The sequence below is a fragment of the Lissotriton helveticus genome, chromosome 6 (genome assembly GCF_964261635.1).
Source record: "Lissotriton helveticus chromosome 6, aLisHel1.1, whole genome shotgun sequence".
NCBI lineage: Eukaryota > Metazoa > Chordata > Amphibia > Caudata > Salamandridae > Lissotriton > Lissotriton helveticus.
Window position 1 is genome coordinate 1,928,599,032 of NC_136067.1, and position 21,915 is coordinate 1,928,620,946.

Genomic DNA, 21,915 nt, shown 5'->3' on the forward strand with positions numbered 1-21,915 from the left:
GTAGCGTTGGACTTGCAGGACGCTTATTTCCACATCCCCGTCCTGCCGGCCCACCGGCGCTACCTGCGGTTCACGGTTGGCCACGAGCACTTTCAGTTTACCGTGCTCCCCTTCGGCCTTACCAGCGCCCCACGGGTGTTCACAAAGGTGATGGCGGTGGTCGCAGCTCATCTGCGCAGGTTCGGGGTTTCAGTCTTCCTCTACCTAGACGACTGGCTGTTGAAGGCGGGCTCGCCCCTGACAGTCGTCAGCCACCTCCAGACTACGGCAGATCTCCTGCACCAGCTGGGGTTTTCCATCAATGTGCCAAAGTCACACCTGTGTCCCTCTCAGAAGCTCCTCTTCATCGGAGCGGTTCTGGACTCGGCGCAGTTTCGGGTTTATCCACCCGAACAGCGGGTCCGGGATATTCAGGCTCTGATTCCCATCTTTCAGCCGTTATCCCGGGTCTCGGTCAGGTTGACGCTGCGGCTTCTGGGGCTGATGGCCTCCTGCATCCTTCTGGTGCATCACGCCAGGTGGCGGATGCCGGCTCTGCAGTGGGACCTGAAGTTTCAGTGGGCCCAGCATCAGGGCAATCTGTCCGACCATGTCCTGATCTCGGAGGGCACTGCGAGACAGTTGCAGTGGTGGCTCACAGACCGCGATTGGGTCAGCGGCAGATCCCTCTCCCTTCCCCAACCGGAGCACGTAGTTGTGACGGACGCGTCCCTCCAGGGCTGGGGAGGCCACATGGGAGAGGCGGAGATCAGAGGCCTCTGGTCTCCGGCGGAGGCCCAGCTCCACATCAACCTGTTGGAGTTGCGGGCGATTCGTCTAGCACTGAAGGCATTCCTCCCCTCTGTCCGGGGGAGTGTAGTGCAGGTGTTCACGGACAACACCACCGCCATGTGGTACTGCAACAAACAGGGCGGGGTGGGGTCGTGGACCCTTTGCCAGGAGGCTCTTCGCCTTTGGCAATGGCTGGAACGCCAGGGCGTGACCCTGGTGGCTCAACACCTGGCAGGTTCTCTGAACGCCAGGGCGGACGAGCTCAGCCATCGGTGCATGATGGATCACGAATGGCGTCTGAACTCGGACGTGGCGCAAGGCCTCTTTCAGCGATGGGGAGAGCCTTGGTTAGATCTATTCGCCACCGAAGAGAACGCGCAATGTCATCAGTTCTGCGCGTTGGAATTTCCAAGGCGGCACTCGCTCGGAGACGCTTTTCATCGCGAGTGGAGTTGCGGTCTGTTGTACGCCTTTCCGCCTATACCACTTCTGCCCAGAGTGCTGAAGAAGATCAAGCGCGACCGGGCCCAAGTCATCCTTGTGGCTCCGGACTGGGCGAGAAGGTACTGGTATCCAGAGCTACTCAATATGTCAGTCGATCCCCCGGTTCGTCTGCCTCTTCAGGAGGACCTTCTGTCGCAGCAGCAGGGGACGGTCCTCCACCCGAGCCTGTCCAGTCTCCACCTCCATGCTTGGAGATTGAGCGGCGACAGTTGAGGCCATTTGACTTGCCTCCTGAAGTCTGTAACGTCATTCTGGCAGCCAGGCGTCCCTCCACAAAGTCGGTATACGCCTGCAGGTGGAACAGATTTGTGGCATGGTGCACAGCAAAGGCTGTGGATCCTCTTGCTGCCCCTCTTTCTGAGGTTCTTCTCTTCCTTCTTTCTCTTGCCCAGCAGGGCTCTGCTCTGGGCACTATCAAGGGCTATCTTTCTGCCCTTTCGGCCTTTCTCAGGCTACCTGATCAGCCTTCTTTGTTCAAGTCCCCTATTGTAAACAGATTTCTTAAGGGCATCACACACACGTTTCCTCCTGTTCCGTTTGTGATGCCTCAGTGGGACTTGAACCTGGTTCTTACCTTTCTGATGTGCGCTCCCTTTGAGCCACTTCACAACTGTCCTCTTCGCCTTCTGACCTTGAAGACAGCTTTCCTGGTTGCCATCACCTCTGCCAGGAGAGTGAGTGAGCTCCAGGCTCTTTCTTGTACTCCACCTTTCCTTTCTGTCCATCCGGACAAAGTGGTGCTACGTACCAAACCTTCTTTCCTGCCCAAGGTTGTCACGGCCTTCCACATCGGGCAGTCTATCACCTTGCCAACCTTCTTCCCGCCACCGCATCCCTCTAAAGAGGAAGAGCGGCTCCACCGTCTAGACCCAAAACGTGCGCTCTCATTTTATTTGAGTCGCACACGCCAGTTCCGGGTGGATGACCAACTCTTTGTTGGTTACGTGGGCGCTAAGAAGGGGAAAGCGGTGCACAAGAGGACCATCTCCCGGTGGATCCTCTTGTGTATCCAGGCATGCTACTCTTTGGCTAGGAAGGAGCCCCCGGCTGGATTACGGGCTCATTCCACCCGAGCCACGGCGACTACCACTGCCCTGGGCAGGGGTGTGCCCTTACAAGACATCTGTCAGGCAGCTGCGTGGGCATCGCTGCACACGTTTGCGAGACACTACTGCCTGGACAGCCAAGTCTGGAGGGATGGCTTCTTTGGCCGTTCCGTCCTCCAGGACTTTCTGGTGTGATTATTGGTTCGCAGACCCACTCTAAGGTAAGGAATCTAATACTAACGTGTCTCTTTCAGATGCACAAGTTACTACTTGTGTAACGATATATCTGTAAGAGACATTAGTTAGTATTCGATTCCTTACCGACCCACCCATCCTCCCCGATTCTGCGAACCAATATCTAGGGTTAGGGTTGTCCCCTTTCAGGGCCCTAGTTTCAATGGCACCAGTGTTGGTTTTTAACATGGCTCTGCATTTCTGGCGCGGAAAAGCTGTGTCTAAGAACTGACGTCAGCACGCGGAGGCGGCGTCTAAGTACTCCGACGACGTCATCACGGCGCCCACGACGCCGACGACGGACGCGGAGCCGCAGACGACGCCTACCGACGCGCAAGGGTACTGCTACGCAAAAGTTTCCGGATCCAGTCTGACGCCTGGGGATATTCTAAGGTAAGGAATCTAATACTAACTAATGTCTCTTACAGATATATCGTTACACAAGTAGTAACTTGTGCTTCTTGACCTTTTCGCCCAAAAGTGCGTGCACACTGGTTAGGTGACAAGCCCACATGCCACCGCAATGTACTCCAATGTAAAGTGGGGCGTCATTTGCCCCAAACCAATCGCACAGCTTGATTACGCCCATTTGGCGCTCTGTTTCTATCTTGCTCATTTTTTTACTCAATGTATTCCTTCTTTTCCAACATTTTCTTCCACTCATATTCCTCAACTCATAACTTAATCCACACGTGGAATCAACTGCTGTTTCCTTAGGTTCCCATGCTCAAGTTGTGGCCCTCCAGGCCTCTTGCAAGAACACGAACTGATGCAGAATTCGTCAGAGGTAGTGTTTATTAAAAGACCCAATGCATTTCAGGCTCCCAGAGCCTTTCGTCAGGGGTAACTATAAATAACAATAAAACATTGACATTACCATGTTGAACATTATTTTACATATCACTTTTATGACTCATTACAATACAATGCAACGTTAACCCAAATCACATATTTTTTGCAAAAACACTCGTGTTCCCACTCCGTAAGCCCCTTCATAAACAATTTTAATACTACGCCACCATTATGCCAGCAAGCTATTATCTCCTAACCCTTTCACATGTTATACCTCTCACATCCTCCCTCCCTTCTTTCTAAACACTCATCCTCCTCCTTCCCTCATCCACCTTCAGCTCTGCACACCTCCTCCCATCCGCCCTGATAACCACTCAACTCACATTTCCTGACATCATGCATACACACCAGGCGGGCAACTATGGCCAAATTTCGGGGGGTGGGGGGGGGGGGGGGGCTGAAAAATATTTCGGGGGGGGGGGCTAATTCTTCCAACCATTGACAGAGTGACTGTAAGAAGGGGGGAACACACAACAAAAGCCTCATTTACACGTAAAAGGTATTTTAAAGACCTGTTAAGTACTCAGGTGCGTCTGCAATTAGATACTCGCCAGCCCGCGAAGCTGTCGCAGCCCGGGCTGACACACACGACGGGGGGGGCTCAAGCCCCGTGAGCCCAATGGGTGTTGCGCGCCTTATACACACACATTATTTCTCATTCCATACTTTCACTCTGCCATTCGCTCACACAAAAACAACTGAAACGCTGCATTTATAGCTCAGCCGTTCTTGTCATCATTTCGTCCACATACCTGCCACAACACTTAAAACTGTTCCATCTCCGTCTCCATTTCCTCAGGTAATTCATTCCAACATCCTTTCACCTCGTTTATCCAGAACTACCCACTCAAGTCCCTCCTTTGTTGACATCACCTGATTGGCCCACAACGCAAACTGTTCCCGCCGCAAAACTACTAGCCAATTGGAAACACTACATTTCCCATAATGCAGTTGCTTCATACAAACAGAACCTGAGAAACCATCTTTGTCAAAAACTCGTCCGTTATTCATTGATTAGTAGCAATGCAAAAAATGCGGGGAAAAAAATTCCTTTTAACACGTTTTCATTATCAGCTGGTTTATACAAATGTCTTATTAGTCCCACTTTAACACTGTCTTACTTGACGAACTGAGATGTTTCGCCAAACGTGTGGATGAGAGCGTTATACTGTGATTCTTGTTCTTTATACAATTTAAACTGTCGGGTGCTACCCCAAAGCGGGACAACCTTAATTGGTTTACAGTTATGGTGTTGGGATGCACACCTGTTGTTCTTGAATTCTCCATTCTTGACCTTTTCTTCCAAAAGTGCGTGCACACTGGTTAGGTTACAAGCCCACATGCCCCCGTAATGAACTCCAAGTTAAAGTGGGGCGTCATCTTGCCCCAAACCAATCACACAGCTTGATTGCGCCCATTTGGCGCTTTGAGTCATAAAAGTGATATGTAAAATAATGTTCAACATGGTAATGTCAATGTTTTATTGTTTTTATAGTTACTCCTGACGAAGGGCTCTGGGAGCCTGAAATGCATTGGGTCTTTTAATAAACACTACCTCTGACGAATTCTGCATCAGTTTGTGTTCTTGCAAGAGGCCTGGCGGGGCACAACTTGAGCATGGAAAGCTAAGGAAACAGCAGTTGATTCCGCGTGTGGATTAAGTTATGAGTTGAGGAATATGAGTGGAAGAAAATGTTGGAAAAGAAGGAATACATTGAGTAAAAAAATTAGCAAGATAGAAACAGAGCGCCAAATGGGCGCAATCAAGCTGTGCGATTGGTTTGGGGCAAGATGACGCCCCACTTTTAGTTGGCCTAAACTTGTGACAATTGACCCGGTCCTCTATGACCAGATCACCAAGAGCAGTATTCATATCTCCAATTTTATTTATTGGATTTTGTTGCTTTACTGTCATTTTATTCATTAAAATGTGCTGTATTTTTCTAAGTTGGCTTGCGGTTTTCCTTGTATTGTGTTTTCACTTTATTTCTGTTTGTGTGCTGCATAAATACTTCACACATTGCCTCTAAGTTAAGCCTGACTGCTTTGTGGTACGCTACTGGAGAGTTAAGCATAGGTTTATTTACTGACTTTTGTGGTTCACACCGACAAGCTTCGTGTTTAAGCTTAGAATGAGGCTTTCACCCCTCACAAGCAATAAGCACAAGCAATAACTCAATTTCTTACATCCCTGAATGTTGTATGCCTCTTGGCCCATTATGAACACGTACTTTTGGACATAGCGAGTGAGATCTTATCTGCTGTCCTTTCGTGGTTCATTTGCTCATCCTGTAAATTATGGTCAGTGTAGGGCCAAATGCATCCTCAGGGCTGGCCTGACTCTATGGACTGTTTCGGCCATGCGCTCACTGTCACTAGCATCTCTGAGAGACAAAATGCTTGGATGTGTGTTACCGGGTTCTCCAGAGATTTCTCGGTGTCATTGATATGGTGTTTGATTTTTGGAGCAAAGGCAGATTCTGCGCTGGACCATTTTAAGGGTATCTGGGTTACGGCCCTTTCCTGGGACTATGTTCCTAAGTAGTACAGAATGTTGCAGAGGTACTTAAGGGGCCATGCCTATTGACAGAGGGTTCCTTTACAGCCTGTCCATCAGCCTGTTTAGCCTTTTCATGGCTCTAGAGAGAGAGGTGATGGCAGAGCCTGTGGCCACCAGTAGATGCAGCAGTTCTTATCCTCTTCCTTACTAGCAGCAGCTGCCCCCAAGCAGCATCAAATCTCACTTGGATTTCACCATCCTAGCAAGAGAAATCCAGTCAAGCGATCGATCAGAGTGGTTCCCCGAGGCACAGAGGGACACAGGTTACTCTCTGTACTTCTTTGTCCCTCAACAAATATGGGGGTTTGAGCCCATTATTGAATTTCAGGCTTCTCAGCACCTTGCTCAGGAGAGACAAGTTCAAGATGCTAACTGTGGCTCTGGTCCTAGTGATGGTTGTAAGACAAAATATCCTCTACAGAAATACTGTGACTCAGTAATATCATGTCAAAAATAATGTAACCAAAAAATATTGCTGCTCTGATTTACAAGGGACTTGCGTTGTCCTTGCAGCACGCAAGTCATCGCAAGGCAACACAAGTCCATATCTGGGATTTACGAAATCATTCCCAGATTTCCTGACAAATAATTAAAAACAATGAACATACACAATAAAAAATAAAAACAATAATTTATATTTAAATACATTCCAGCTATAATAATAGTAATCCCTTACTAACCCAATAACCTGCTACTAAATTAAAAATTACTAATAAATCTTTATACATTTCAAAATATGATTTACAAAATTGCAAACTATACCAAAAAACATAATACTAATACCTTGTAATAATAAAATGACAATTATATATCACATTAATTAAAAAATACTAAAGAAAACAATACAATATGTTTTAAAACATTATATAGCTCCAAAAATATATTACCTTCTATAACCTGTCCCACAATGCGTTTGAGTTGACGGTATTTTGAAACAATAATGATGCATCAATACTTTTTCTGCAATATTTTGGAAGAGTACTCCTGGTGACATTGGATTGCCGAGATTATCCCAATCTACAACAACTGGCTGCTAATGGTGGGCTTGCCTCAGTCAGTCTGAGAGCACTGAAAATGGCAATTCCATTGCTGTCCACCCCTGGATTCTTCACCATCGAGCCAAACTCCCATCTTTAGCCTTCATACAGAATCCCTTTATAGGAACCTTCCTGGAAATAGTAAGTTTGAATGCCTTCCCTCTTGCCTCCGTGTGTACCTATGGATCACCGGTTATTGCCATTTTGAAGGTGAGATAGGGTGACAAGCGAGGTAATCCCCTTGGCTTGGTAGGATCTGGACTTTGTGCAGAGACATTTGGCAGCAGCATGAATTATTATGTGCAAGTCCCTTTCCGACTATAATGAATATTTAATTAAAAGGCCTGTGTATGAATTTGGACAAAAATAATATTATAGATAATATTATAGTAGGGAAAGACGCTATTGTGGCATTAGATACATCATAATGCTAGATGTACCGTATTCTGGGAAATGTAGTACATGAGCACATAGGCACATGATATGGTTGGTATTTAAACACCTGGGGCATGGGTAACTTGTAACTTACCTGTGAACAAGGCATCCTGCTGAAACTCGCCAGGGTGAACAACGAGTTGCTGCAGCCTGTGTCAGTTTACAAATAAAATGCTGCTATCTCCCGGATCTGGACTGTGGCACTTTCTTTGGATTTAAATTAAGAGAATCTCTGTCTCCCGCAGCCACAGCCGCCCTGCGGGGTTGGGGCCCCTGACGATAGAGGAGCTGTTGGAATAGGTATACTCACTGAAACAAACAAAGGTTACAGGGATGTTATAGTTAGCTTCACAGTTCACTCGTACAAAACCAGTGAAAGTCCGCTAACTAGAACTTACGCCCCCACAGTTCACTGCTTATGACCTCACATATTACATCACTCATGACATGGTCAGTGAAATCACGGATGACATCATCCAGTGAGTGTGAGTATTTTCTAAAAACTGTTAAACATATATACCAAGTTAAAATAGTATACTTTGTGTACTACTAATGAGTGATAAGATTTCTAACATATATTATGTGAGTAGCTGTGTGACTGTATGTATCCATTTGTGAGTGGGTGTCTGAGTGCCTGTATTGGTGGGTGAATGACTGTGTGAGTGGCTGTATGGGTAGGTGTGTGAGTAGCCGTGTGTTTGAGTGGGTGTGTAAGTGACTGTATAGGTGAGTGAGTGGGTGACTGAATGGCTGTATGAATGAGTGGCTGGCTGTGTAAGTGGCTGTATGGGTGAGTGAGTGGCTGTTTGAGTGGGTGTTTGGTTAAGTGAGCTGATGTGTGATTGGCTGTATTGTAGAGTAGGTGTGTGTGTAGATGGATGAGTGAGAGGATGTGCGAGTGCTTGTAAGGATGTGTGAATGTGTATGTAAGTGGTTGTGTGGGTGAGTGAGTGCTTGTATGGGTGAGTGGGTGGCTGCGTTGAGAGGCTGTATGGTTGAGTGTGTATATCAGTGGTTGTATAGGTGAATAAGTGGGAGTGGGAATAGCTGTATGGGTGAGTGTGTGGCTCAGTGAATGGCGGTATGAGTGGCTGGTTGTATGAGTAGCTGTATGGGTCAGTCAGTAGTTGTGTGAGTGTCAGTATCAGTATGAGTGAGTGAGTGTGTGAGTGGCTCTATGGGTGAGTGGTTGTGTCAGTACTTTATAGGTCTGTGAATGGTTGTGTGAGTGGTTGTGCGAGTGTGTGTCAGTGTTTAAGAGGTTGTATAGAGGTGTATAGAGATGCGATGAGTGGGTGAGCGAGTTCTTCTGTGGATGATATCATCAGTGATGTCACTGACCATGTCTAGAGTCATGTAACATGTGCGGTCATAAGCAGTGCATTGCAGGGGTGTAAGCTCAGGTAATTATAACTGCTGTTCTATGGTTTGTGCATGTGAAATCTGAGCCTAACTATAACAATCATGTAACCTGTTTTTTTCTGTGAATTTCTAAGGGTATTATTTGCAATTATATTTCTGTAACCTTTGTTTTTCCAGTGAATGTATACATATATGTGTACATATATGTATATATAATATGTATATATTAATATCTCTCTCTCTCTATATCTATAGATATATATATATATATTGCAAGCACAACAAGAGGGTTAGTTTCTGGCACCCGGTTCCCGTAGTCAGGTGGCGTGTTCCCTCGGCCAACCCCGCCGCCGAGTAGTTTCAATGAATTCTCAAAGTTTTGCCTCGATAAGCAATACACGCACTCGGAAAGGGTACAGCTAGTGAGCGTTTATTTCCAAGGTAACGCTACGCGTTTCAGCACAGAAGTGCCTTGGTCACACGTTTAACCTGTATCTAGTGAGGAACAGTTTTAAATACAAGCTCCATGATCACAACATATAGTAAACATAGAGAAGGGACTTTTGAACACTGAAAATGTGTCGGCCATTTGTAAATAGAATTTGTTACATAGAACCTCTATGAAAGCATAAGTTCTGTAGTGAATATATAATATAGAATCGTATGTTATGCAATTAAAGCAATTCATAAGTAATGATTCAGTAAAAAAGCACAAAAAAACAAGGTACTTTGGTTATAGCAATTAAAAACTCGCTAAACCCACAAGGTGATATTGAATGAAAGGTGCCCCTGTGTCCGCCATTTTGGACCGGGTATTCATCATAATAATCACTGTAACGGAAAGACCCATGTGGTCTCAAATTAGTTTTTAAGTAGTAATTCAAGGGAACGTCATATGCATTATTGCAGATATGTTAAAACATATTTACCCCTGTGTGCATTGCAAAACATGATATGATTATTGTACATTTCACTCGGTCTAGTGCCCGAGAGTATCATATTATTTCTCAATTCAAGAGTGCAAACAAAAAAGGCCATAGTCCCATCTCTGACAAAGGTAAGTCAATCCGAGAGAGGAAACCCCATCTCTCTAGTTAGTGATCGATTTGGGCTTAATCAATTAATGTTCCGTCAAAATAGATCAGAGTGCATAAAGATCCAAGGGATCAAAAAATTATTTCCAAAAAAGTGAAGGTGAATATCTTAGCTTTACGTAGTGAGGTGATAGTCTTCAATTCCCTGGAAGCCTTGTGGGGGTCAGTGCAGTGCTCAAAATTAATAAGAAGTAGTGTCCCACAAACAAGCTCCTGGAAGACAAAGTTACAGAAAATGGTTAAAATTGGTTTAAAAACACAAAAGTTATACTGGTTAATTAAACGATAATGCAGGAGCTATTCAGATTGCATGTAATACATATATAGACACTATTGTCCCAGATAGAACTAGACATATCAATAAACAATTCAACACTGGTAATTTTAATCCAAATGGAGGTGGGTTGCAAGTTCCTCATCCAAGTTGTGCCCCCCAGGGAATTTGGTTTCCAGTTCTAATATCCATTTGGATTCTCTTTTCCTCAGGGCAAGTTCACGATTTCCGCCCCGTTTGCCAATGTTAACCTGTTCATTTGCGTAATACCTTAGAAGTTCATTGTTCGATTGATGTACCTCTTGGAAATGTCTGGCAATAGGATACTTAGGATCTTTGTTGGTGATTGCCCTCAAGTGTTCTTGAACTCTTTTCTTTGCCATGCAAGATGTACTGCCCACATACCTTTTTTGGCATGGACATTCCAAGATGTATATAACAAAAGTGGAACTACAGGTTAAAAATTGCTTGATTTGTCGTTTAGTTTGAATCCCTGGTATTTCAAAATCCTTAACCATAACACTTGCCCGACAGGCCCTGCAGTGGCCACAGGGGTAAAATCCACTTAAACCTTGAATATGTTGGCCCTTTTTGTCTGTTATGTCACCTTTAACCAGCATATCCCTTAAATTGCGACCTCTTCTGTATGTTATAAGGGGTCTCTTTGTAAGTTTAGGTCCTATGGTGGGATCTGCCTTAAGGATTTGCCAAATGTCAGCCATTATTTTTTGGACTTTGTTAGACTTTTGATTGAATGTTGTTATAATTCTGGGAGGTTCTGATGTTCCAGTTGATTTAGGTTTGGGGGTCAGAGTATCTGATCTCAGAACTGTAGAGGCTTTTTCAACTGCCTTATTGAGTACCCACTGTGGTTATCCCCTTTCTCTAAATCGTTTGAGGATGTTGTCAGTTTCTTGTATATAATCCTCCTCTCTGGTACAGTTCCTTTTGGCCCTTAAGAGTTCCCCGTATGGGATGCTCCATTTGAGGGGATCAGGATGGGCGCTGAGGGCATGCAGTAAGCTATTGCCTGCGGTTTCCTTCCTGTGAAGTTTAGAAATCCGTTTGCCCTCCAGGACCTCAATACTGGTGTCCAAGAATTCAATCCGATCTCTGTTGATGTTATACGTAAGTTGGATATTGTAGCTATTCTGGTTTAACTTGGCAATAAAATCTACTGCTTCCGTCTCTGTACCTTGCCAGATGACAAAAAGGTCATCTATGTATCTAATCCAAGTGTGTACTTTCTTAAAGTCCTCACTCAATCCTACATCTGTCTTAATTTCTTCTTCCCACTTCCCCAAAAAGAGATTCGCGAAGTTGGGAGAAAAAGCTGAGCCCATGGCCGCCCCGCGAATTTGTTTGAATAATACTCCATCAAACATAAATATATTATTTTGCAAGCATAGTTTCATCATCTCAATGAGCATGACAGTGTGGTTCCTAAATCCTAGTTCTCGGTTTTTGAGAAAATGCTAACAGGCCTCCATACCTTGAGTGTGGTCAATGATGGTATATAAGGCACTCACATTCATGGTTATTAGTATGGAGCCTTCTGTCAGTGCAATGGTGTCTATTCTGGTTAAAAAGTCAGTAGTGTCTTTTATGTAAGATGGAAGTTCGGTAACATATTGTCGCAGGAAATGGTCAACGCCTCGGGCATTCTATAGATCAGGGGAAAATCATAATTATCCTTGAGCTCCAAGTGATCTGCCTGGTTTCAAGATGACTGCTCGTGCATGCATGTATACATGTATACTGACACATCAGTATCCATTTTGGAATTTTAATTTTTGCCTTTGCACAATTACAAAGCAAACAAGCATTGGCAAAACCAATCACTCTGCACCTGCTTATTAAATACAAGACCAATTGGCTTGGCAAACTTTGTTTTGTAATCTAATCAAGCTGATATTTGGTCTTACTGGGAAATGTGATATTGTGATCCACACAGTACAGTTGGCGTTGATGCCAGGCAACGAACAAATCAATACTAGGTCTTGTGCTGGTTTCCTTTATCATTGTGAACTATGGTGGCTGTTAAGCTGTATATGACAAAGTTTAAGTCTTAAATTCCACTTCATGAGGATTTTATGTTTTTTAGTTACATAAATTATCTATAAAATATAGATATATCGATATAGTAGCTTATTTCGCTTTTTATCACTAGACTGAGCCTCACTCCGCCCTTCGGACATCTGCATATTGAATAATAACAAATGCTCTTCGTGGATAGCTGTAGTCTAGAGAAATGGGCACAATAGAGATATGGATACCTTCTAATTTCTTCACTTTGGCATGCTGCTCTGTTTGCATCCTGTAATGTTTGAATCCCCAATGAGCAGAACAATAATTTGCAGAACAGCCTTAAGTAAGAACTCTGTTGTCTGCTTCTTTTCTCAGGGGTAACCCATGTTAATAAAGTGGAGCCCCCAAGGGCTGGAGGCTTGCTAGTAATAATGGTAATAATAAACGCGAGCCCTGTACTCTCTCCGCTTCATCCACGGTACGTCACAGGCTGCAGGTTCCTCGCAGGCAGGCTCGCTGGTCTGTTCCGTCCTGTGTGCAGATCACAGCCCCGTGAGCTCTGCAGACGGCCTGGCCCCTGCCCCGGCCCCATCAGCGAGGCAGCCGTGTGGAGAGGCGAGCAGTCCCCCAGCGGGAAGTGCGAGGTGGCGATTCATTTAAGGGGCGCCCGAGCGAGGAAGCTCAATTTACAGGAGGTCAGACGGCTTCCGGTCTGTCTGTCGAACACCGAGCTCCCGTCACACGCGCTGGCACCAGAAATATAGGATGAAGTCTCCTACAGAACATGAATTATGAGCTACTCACTCACACCAGCTGTGCCTGGTGAACTGTCGCCTTGGTGTATTATAATTGTATTTATATAGTGCTTACCTCCTCTAACCAGGCGCTGAATTGCGTTATTGTGAACAGTTATCAAGGGGCAGATTTACAAGCCCAGGGGGCTCCTCCATATTTACAAGGAGAGGAAAAGCCACCCAGCGTGACTTTTCCTCTCCTTGTAAATACGGCCCATTCACACGCAGCACTTTGCGTTGAAGGGGCGTTCCATGGGTGTTGCTGTGGGTGTTCCCACGCAACACCCATGGAAAAAGACACATCTCCAGATTTACGATTTCTCGTAAATCTGGAGATTTGTCTGAATGCTACGCCACTGTAGAGGTGGCGTAGCGAGGCGCAATGAGGAGAAATGTTTTCATTTCTCCTCATTTTTTTCCTCTTTCAATGCGTGCTGCATTCTACAGCACGTATTGAAAGAGGAAAATGCCTGTGGTGATTGTTTTTGTGCAGGAAGGTGCCCCTTCCTGCACAAAAATAATCTCCCCATGACACAGGCATCCTTGCACCATTGTGCAAAGGTGTCTGCGCCAGCGCTTGGCTGCAGTTTGTGCGCCAGCGCAGGGGGAAGCACAGAGATGTACCATATTCTTGTAAATATGTCGCATCCCTGTGCTTCGGAAGTGCCGCCGCGTGGCGCAGCCAAAGGGCTTGCAGTGCCACGCTGCGGCACTTCCTTGTAGATCTGCACCTCAGTTTTTATCATAACCACTGAATATACAAGGCGCCCCCTTCCGAACAGAATTGTTTGCAAACAGATCTCATTATTATTGTTAGCACAAATGTGTAATGCGCGATTGGACAGGGCCTACTGGGATGGTCAGTGAGTATCCATGCACTAGGATTGGGGTGACCAACATCACAACATAGGGGACGCATCCATCCCACATTTGTCAGATAGCCAATGTAGGAAATTGGAGTATTACTGGAGGGGTGGTGGATACCCACCTCAGTTATTAATCACAATCCTTGTTAGGATGAACCACAAAAGTCACTAAATAAACCAGAGTTTTTTTGACATTTCTATATTTGTATCTACAGTGGCAGCTTCTCCGCAATGGCGGAGGAGCGTTGCCCCGCTGCCTGGCTCACAGCCAGCAAATGTAAATGAAAACAATGTTCTTGCATCATTTTAATTTACATTTGCCGGCTCTTGTCCAGCTTTGTTGGGAGGGGCGGGGCCGAGGTATGGGAGGGGGGGAGGAGGAGTGCTAGTGCACTCCACTCCCTAAGTTCGCATATGTGTTTTGGCTGGCCGTCTCAGGCCGACCAATAAGGTTTTCTCCAGCCCAGCTGCATTGAGCAGCTGGCCTGGAGAAACCCAACAGACTCCCTGGTTTAATCAGGGTGTCTTTTCGGCCTGCTCAGCCCAATATCGCGCTGCTCTGCAGCACGGGGATTCAACTGGGATTCTGTCCCAGGGGCTGCTGGGACCAGCAGGCAGGAAGAGGAGAGATGGTGCAACGAGATACATCACTGGAGCGGGCGGCGGCAAAAGTTACTTACATTTAAAAAAAATATTCAACCCCCCTTCATGACGCCACCCGCCCACCACCCTTCCTCTAGGGCAGCCGCCGCTGTGTATTTAACGTAGTCAATACAGAGGACCCAATCCTACAGGTTACATAGTTATTAGCTTCTGATCCACTTTGCATATATAACACCATCATAATCATCTTAGCCTTGTTATGTAAGGGGTGTCTGAATTGGTGGTGGGGGAGAAACAGGGTAGGAATACATACATTTTCAGCGTGTTACTACGTTCCCTAATAGGTCCTGTGAGTGCTGTAACAAAATATTTTCACTTCACTTACACTAGATGTCCCACTAGCCAGAAGCAATATTTATAGCATCAACGTCCAGAGGTGTTTTCCAACCTTCCAAGCGTTTACATTTATTTACATGGGCATGTTCTATAGGATTGCTCATTTTCTCAAGGCCAGCTATCTCCAGCTTAAACCTAGAAGCATTGTTTTCCTATGATTGAATGAATGAATGAATGAAAAAGCGCATAGCAATCCTAAGGCATCTCAGCGCTGGGGGTGGGGGAATGTGGGGTTTGGGAGTATTTGTCTGCACCTAAGGTTCTGCACGGCGGATGAAGGCACCAAACAGTACCTAAAATGTTAATAATTGTTACTGTAGCTTACATATTTGTCTCTCGTACATGGCTAACCTGAAAAGTTCCACCATCCACTGCCGGTGTGTGGGTGTATTTGGATAGCACCAGTGTCTGAGTATACAGAATAAACCTGTGCTTAACCCTCTGGTGGCTTGGAACTAAGTAGTCAGGCTTAACTTAGGGGTAATGTGTAAAGTATATATACAGTACTCAAACACTAATAAAGTGAAAACACAACACAAGAAAAATCCCAAACCAATTGAGAAAAAAAGAATGACACCATAACGACAAAAATCCAATATTTACAACAGGAGATATGGATTTTTAAAGTTTGGTGTAAAAATAGCACCAAAAAGCCCAATCTCCACTGGACTGGGTCAAAGTCACAGGTTCAGGCCAACCAAGATGGAGCGTGGATCGGGTACAGGGACCGCGTTAATCCAGGTGGAATGTTTACCTTCTGACTTAAACATTTTTATGGAGAAAAAGTGGCTGTCAACAAGTTGTTGGTGGGGCAAGCTGCAAGCTGGATACGGAGCAGGCTCGACCATGGTGGAGGGTGTGGTGCTGAAGAGGGGGGTCCGGTGTAGTCGTCAACGATAGTGGGAACACTCCGAGCGAGTGAACTCTTAAATCTTTGTCACATAAAGCCTTGATCTAGATGGGTTGCTGCTCAGCGTCTGTCCCCATGAGGCCATCTTCTTTCAGATTTAGAAACCTTTCTGCAAGTCAGATCCCCTTCAGTAGAGCAAACCACCAGGCTAAGGCTGACCAGCAATTAAACGACTGCGGCTTCGATAGTGGTCCTGGTCTCTGATAGCTCTCCAAGCAGAAAGTTGGCAAAAAAGTTTCTATGTCCAAGATCTTGTAGTTTGGTGAAAGGATGAGTGCACTCTAGCACAAACCAAAGGTCCAGGACCACTTGGAGGTTAGGATTCCGTCCAACAGAGGCCAGTATCAGTGTCCCGGGCAGGTCCAGTTGGGGAAAGACCTCTGGAAGCTTGTTGTGTTCTTGTAGCTAAAACAAGAGGTCAGTCAATTGACCCTTGGAGTCACTTCGGGGATCCTGGGATCAAGGCAAACCGGTCCAGTCTTCCTTCAGGTTTTGGTCAGTGGGGCAGACCTTCCTCTGTTCTTCACAGGTCTGGGAGCGTTATGAGGAGTGTACTGGGATGCCCCATTTATGCCCTGTGCCAGACTGTGTGTGGGGAAAACTCCTGGCCAATGGGATAAAATATCCCAGAGGTGGCCGTACCCACTTTTGTAGCACTTCCTGTGTATTTTGCGGTATAATATCCCACAGTGCACCTCTCTACCGAACTCTAACATGACAGAACCTTTATTCCCATCGTCAGAGCTCCCTTTGCCTAACCAGCGGGCTGGCTATGATAGCGGGCAAACCCTTTCTTGTGGTCACTCCAAGCCACTTATTGGGCAGCTCCCCCTTCACACTTGATTTGAAACCAAAATGACTAGTTAGAGACAATGGGAGGCTGGCCTAGGCGTGAGCTACATCTGCCAGTGACAGGGTAGGCATACTTCGTTTCTTCCTCTTTCTACGTGTCCTGCATTCTGGAGCACACGTAGAAAGAGGAATATTCCTCCCAGGATTGGTTGTATGCAGGAAGGTACTTCTACCAGCAAAAAAACAATCCTGCTTCCAAGACAGGCATTGTATATGCACAAGGCTGCCAAAAGGACGCCAGTGCAAGGGACAGAAATGTGCCGTATTGTCTTAAATACAGCACATTACTGCCCTTTCCCTGTCACACAGTGCAGCGCAGCAAGGTGACTTGCTGCACAGCACTTCATGACTTTCTCATAAATGAGGCCCTTTCCCGGCTGGATTATGCTAGCTCGCTTTTGGCGGGGATTAATCAGTCGGAACTCACCCGGCTGCAGCGAGTTCAAAACGCTGCAGCCAGAGTGATGATAGGTCTGCCAAGGCAGTGTTCGGTCTCTAATAAGCTGCGTTCTCTCCATTGGCTCCCTGTGAACCAGAGGATCAAATTCAAGGTACTATGCCTTGCGTTTAAAATCCTCAAGGGTACGTCCCCCCAAATTCTGGAGAATTTGTTGGTACCTTATGTACCCTCGCGAACCCTCAGATCTCTGGGCCAAAATCTGGCAGCTGTTCCGCGCTTCAGGCTGAGCAGAGCCGGTGGTCGCTCTTTTCGAGTGTTAGCGGCAAAGTGGTGGAACTCTCTCCCCCCTCACACCCGGGCTCTTGATGACCTCCTGCAGTTTAGACGCGCCATCAAAACTATTTTATTTGTTTAGCTTTTAAATTGTTTGCTGCTGTTCCCTTTTTCTGGCTTTTTAATGGAGTTGTGTTTTGTGTACCTTGTTAAGCGCCAGGACGCCCCTTTGCTAGGGCAGCTGTGCGTGATATAAGTGTGAATAACATAACATAACATAACATAGTGACTGAGTGAGTGAGTGAGTGAGTGAGTGAAGATTTCAAGTGCCTCATCAAGCATGATAGGTTTACTGATTCTTGTTTTTTTTTTTTTGCATTTTGGAAAATGAAACAACTTCAGAACTCGCAGTGAGTGAGTAAATCCGTTCCTAAGGCATACTGAAGGACTATGGTAAACTTGAGGAAGAGGGTTGATGGTTGTTGGTGGGGCTTGTGGTTGCAGAAGAAGACATGATGGTGATATAACTAGTATGCAATATAGGGTTACCGGACTATCAGGGCATCTATTCCTCATTGCCAAGCCAGTAAACCATTTAAACATAATTGTGTTAATTTCATTTGAGTTTAAAGTGGCTGACCTTGTCAGGGCATGGATGTCAGTGAAGAGATTTTTTAGAAATCATTTTCTTAACAGTTCTGTTAAATCAGCAGTAAATGGATCAGTGGGCTACATTTTCAGAACACTAGGAAAAGGAGTCAAGGATATCATTATGACCCATATCTTATTGGCTAATAATACAGCAAGTAGGAGTCCATACTCATACATAGTACAATTACCTTGTAAAAATATGGACTCGGTTAAGGCAAAAACACTCTTTATCAGAGAAACATGGAACCTTGGCACATGCAGGTACCTCTTGATCTAAGATCTCTGAGGGTGCCAGAGCTATGATTGAGGATAACCACTTTTCCAATGACTGAGACAGTTCACCAGTTAAATGACTCTCCAAATTGAGGTCGAATTTCACTCAAGAAAACATCAGTGCACTGATGCATCGCATGGCCAATCTGATTATGATTCAGATGTTATTATTTAATGCCCAGATTCAGATTCAGATGTTCAAAATAGTTCTGATCATTCTGATCAAAGAATGACCAAATTTCCAAAAGAAAAAAAATACTCTCATGCGAAATGTGAGATTCAAGATACAACAAGAGGACCTGCTGTTCCATCCCTTACTAGACTGTTCAACCATTCCGCATGTGGAGGAGTACATTCATGCGAGAATAAGAGGTCCATTGGACAAGTAGATCAAAAACCAATTGAGATTGGAGTGTCCACGATCTATCACTGTGGTTCAGGTTCTGGTACCTGCCTTTAAAGATCTGAAATGTTTAACTTTTTTCACTACATACCCAAAGGATCCAAAGTATGGAACTGACAGGGCCTGGTTGGCCTGTGAAACAATGTACTAGATATCAGGAGCATGAGTAGAATGACCTTCAAGCTGGCAGAGAAGTCAAAGGACGGGTATATTACAATCACTCTAGCTGAACTTTCTCATTGGATTCAACAAGTCCTTTACCAAACAGGTAATGCATGCAAATGTTTATGTTACTTAACTGTTTGTGATGTATATGTTTTTCTGGCTGTAAACCTTTGATTGGGTTGTATATTTTTATTGTCTTATTCCACTCACATTTTTATGTATCTGATGAGTTTGCTGACTCCCCTGCGGATTGGAATGTAGTGTTTAATCATTATTTCGCTATTAAGCGGATTACTCTGCATACGTTTTTAACTGTCACAGATTTTAGTATGACTAGTGTTTTTAAACTGTTGTTTTAATTTATTGTAAGGCTGACAGCTGAACCAATAAATAATTAAATAAAAATAAAAATTGGGTCTTCAACTTACAGAATTGGCATCCTCTGAGGAAGGTCCTTCTACTAAAGGTCTACAGTTTGGAGATACATTTATGAAAGAAATATCAAAATATGTTAACACACTAAGTAAGCTCTATTGATGAAGCCCAATTATCTCTTTAAAAGTATTTTGCAAGCATGGTGCAGCAAACAATGGGGCCATAATCCCGGCCAGACACATATTGACGCTAGGTCCCAGTTCACAAACAAGAGAGGCAACTTTGTGTTCCAGTACAACAGGCACACCTTTTACTTGCAGAGACAAAGGGGCAGCAATAACTAATTCAGCGGACCAACAAGAGCAACCATTATACATTGTAAGTGTAAAACCAATTCAAACACTATTGGGGTTGGTTGAAATGCTTTGGAACACCAAGCATGCCCACAGTTGTCCACAGATTCCTGATCCTGCAAACAGTAGCAGGGTACCACACAGCATTTTATAATAACCCTCCTCAAACTATCTTATCACATTGTATGCATCTTTCATGAACAGATGCCAAGTTAATTTCCCAGAAGATTCAAGATCTGTTTGTGATATAGAACAAACTATTTTCAATCTGACAGAGTGTTTTTAATCAATATCTTTCTGGTGAAAAATAAAAAATGATGCCCAGTAATAAACCATCACTAGTTCAAGCAATTCTTCCTGTACAGGCATTTAAAAATGGAGACACTCCTTTAACTCAGAGATTGTCTTCAAACCTCCGCCTGGATCTGGTAACTCCCAGCTATGCTCCACATTACAAGTTCCTTCAATTTCAGCGGAAAGACACATTTTATCAATTCACAACTCTTCCTTTCGGTCTTTCTTCAGCTCTTTAATAACATTATGGATTTTCAGCAATCACTCTTGTAAAATCTACATGATCTTGTGAAGTGTATTCTATAGTGTCAGGATACCACCTTTGGGCTTTTTCAGAAGGCACTAGGATGCAGAATATATATGTGTTCACAAGTGGACTATAATGGTACTGAGAAAACCTGGGCAGTTGCAGTGTGCCCATCATTCACTGGACAGTGTAAGCTGGGCAGTGTGATCACTCTTTTATTTAAACAGTTGATGACAATGTTCACATTCGCCAATTTGACACCATCTGCCACTGTTTGCTTTATTACCAACATTACTTTGCGTGCTTTGATTTTTAAATTCATAATTCTAGCTGTAAAAATAAAACTACAAGTCCCAGAATAAAACATTTTGTTGCCTAAAATACCAGGGCTGGCTGAAGGTGTCAAATATGACATAGGACTATTTGGAAGATTGGGACTACATAAAAATGGAAACAAACTTCGTTCTTGTGGGGTGAGTGATGCATAAGCATATGTGTTCTACTCATTAAGAATAGCAATCGTCGAGGAGGAGCTTCGCGCGCATCCGAGATGGTTGCGTGAGACCCTCGCCTCCCTCCGCATATATCCTGTAAGATGTCCTGATTATGAAGACGGGTTATTGGAGATGAAACTCAGCTGATATCTTAGTTGCTTTCAAAAATCGATTTGGACTTCGGGAACCGTCACAACGACGATTTGAACTTTTGAGGCCCACCCTACGGTGACACCTGGGGCTCGAGTCACTGAGACGCCCGGGAAGTAGTTGAACAACAACGGCCCAAGGGGTTCTGCTCATTGCCTTGGAGTTAACTTTCGGTTTCGTTTTGTGTGTCTTTGGCCTCATTCGATCGCCAGACTGACCCGATTGCCCGAGGTCTAGCCGAAATCAACAGGTCCACCGTGTGCCACTGATCACGAGTGTCTGTGTGCTGAGCTACGCTGCCGCTACTGCCACTGGCACCCGTTTTGAAGACTCTGGCGGGTTGACCGCGAACGGCCATTTTCACCAGGTCTCACGGGCCCCTCGGGGGCACACTGCCCAATATGGCGGGCAGGCCCGACAACGAGAAGCGGAAACCAAGACGCCTCTTCGGGGGGGAACTGTCCAAACGAATGTCATGGATCGATATACCCATCCCAAGGGGTCCCCCGGAGGTACGAGTAGGACCCTGGAAGAGGCTAAGGAAGACCCAGCCGCGCCAATTGACGACTCTACAGGATGTCATGGGCGCCATTGCCAATATGAAGACCTCCATTGGCCAGCAATATGAGGCTCTCGCCCTTAAACTCGACACTGTAGCCATTGACGCCACTTTGATTAGAGCAGACTTATCGAAGACTAATGAGAAGGTCAAATCGTTAGATCTGAAGACCTCCAGCCTCACGACCGATGTGTCCAACTTGCAGACGGAGGTCGGCAACCTGCGATCCTCCAATGATCTCATGACTCATCGACTGGAGGAGTTTGAAAATAGGGCCCGACGCAATAACGTACGTATTATCGGGGTCCCTGAAAACTCGGAAAATCCTACTGCAGATCTCCTTGTAGAGGGCCTCATCCTAAATCATCTCGCCCCCACGGGACTGAGTAAATTCTTTGCTGTGGAGCGTGCGCACCGAGTGCCGGGTGGGAAACCGAAGCCAGGTGCCCCTCCGAGGCCGATCATCGCCAGAATTTTTAACTTCCGAGATAGAGACGCTATCCTGCAGGCATCGAGGGTGGGCGGCCCCGTGAAGTTCGAAAACACAACGGTGAGCTTTTACCCGGACTTCAACCAGTTCGTTCAGAGGCAAAGGATGGGGTTCCAGGGGGTGAAGCGAAGGTTGAGAGACATGGACTTAAAATATGCGATGCTATTTCC

General features: G+C 45.3%; 1 long non-coding RNA gene across 2 annotated transcripts in view; it reads right to left on the minus strand.

The window, feature by feature from the left end:
- Positions 1–9,237: 9,237 nt before the first annotated feature.
- Positions 9,238–21,915, minus strand: part of LOC144761961 (uncharacterized) — a 326,519-nt gene continuing 313,841 nt past the window's right edge. For both annotated transcript variants that reach the window (XR_013595982.1, XR_013595983.1), the window contains one exon: positions 9,238–10,108. This is a non-coding gene — a long non-coding RNA (uncharacterized LOC144761961). The remainder of the gene's footprint in view (positions 10,109–21,915) is intronic.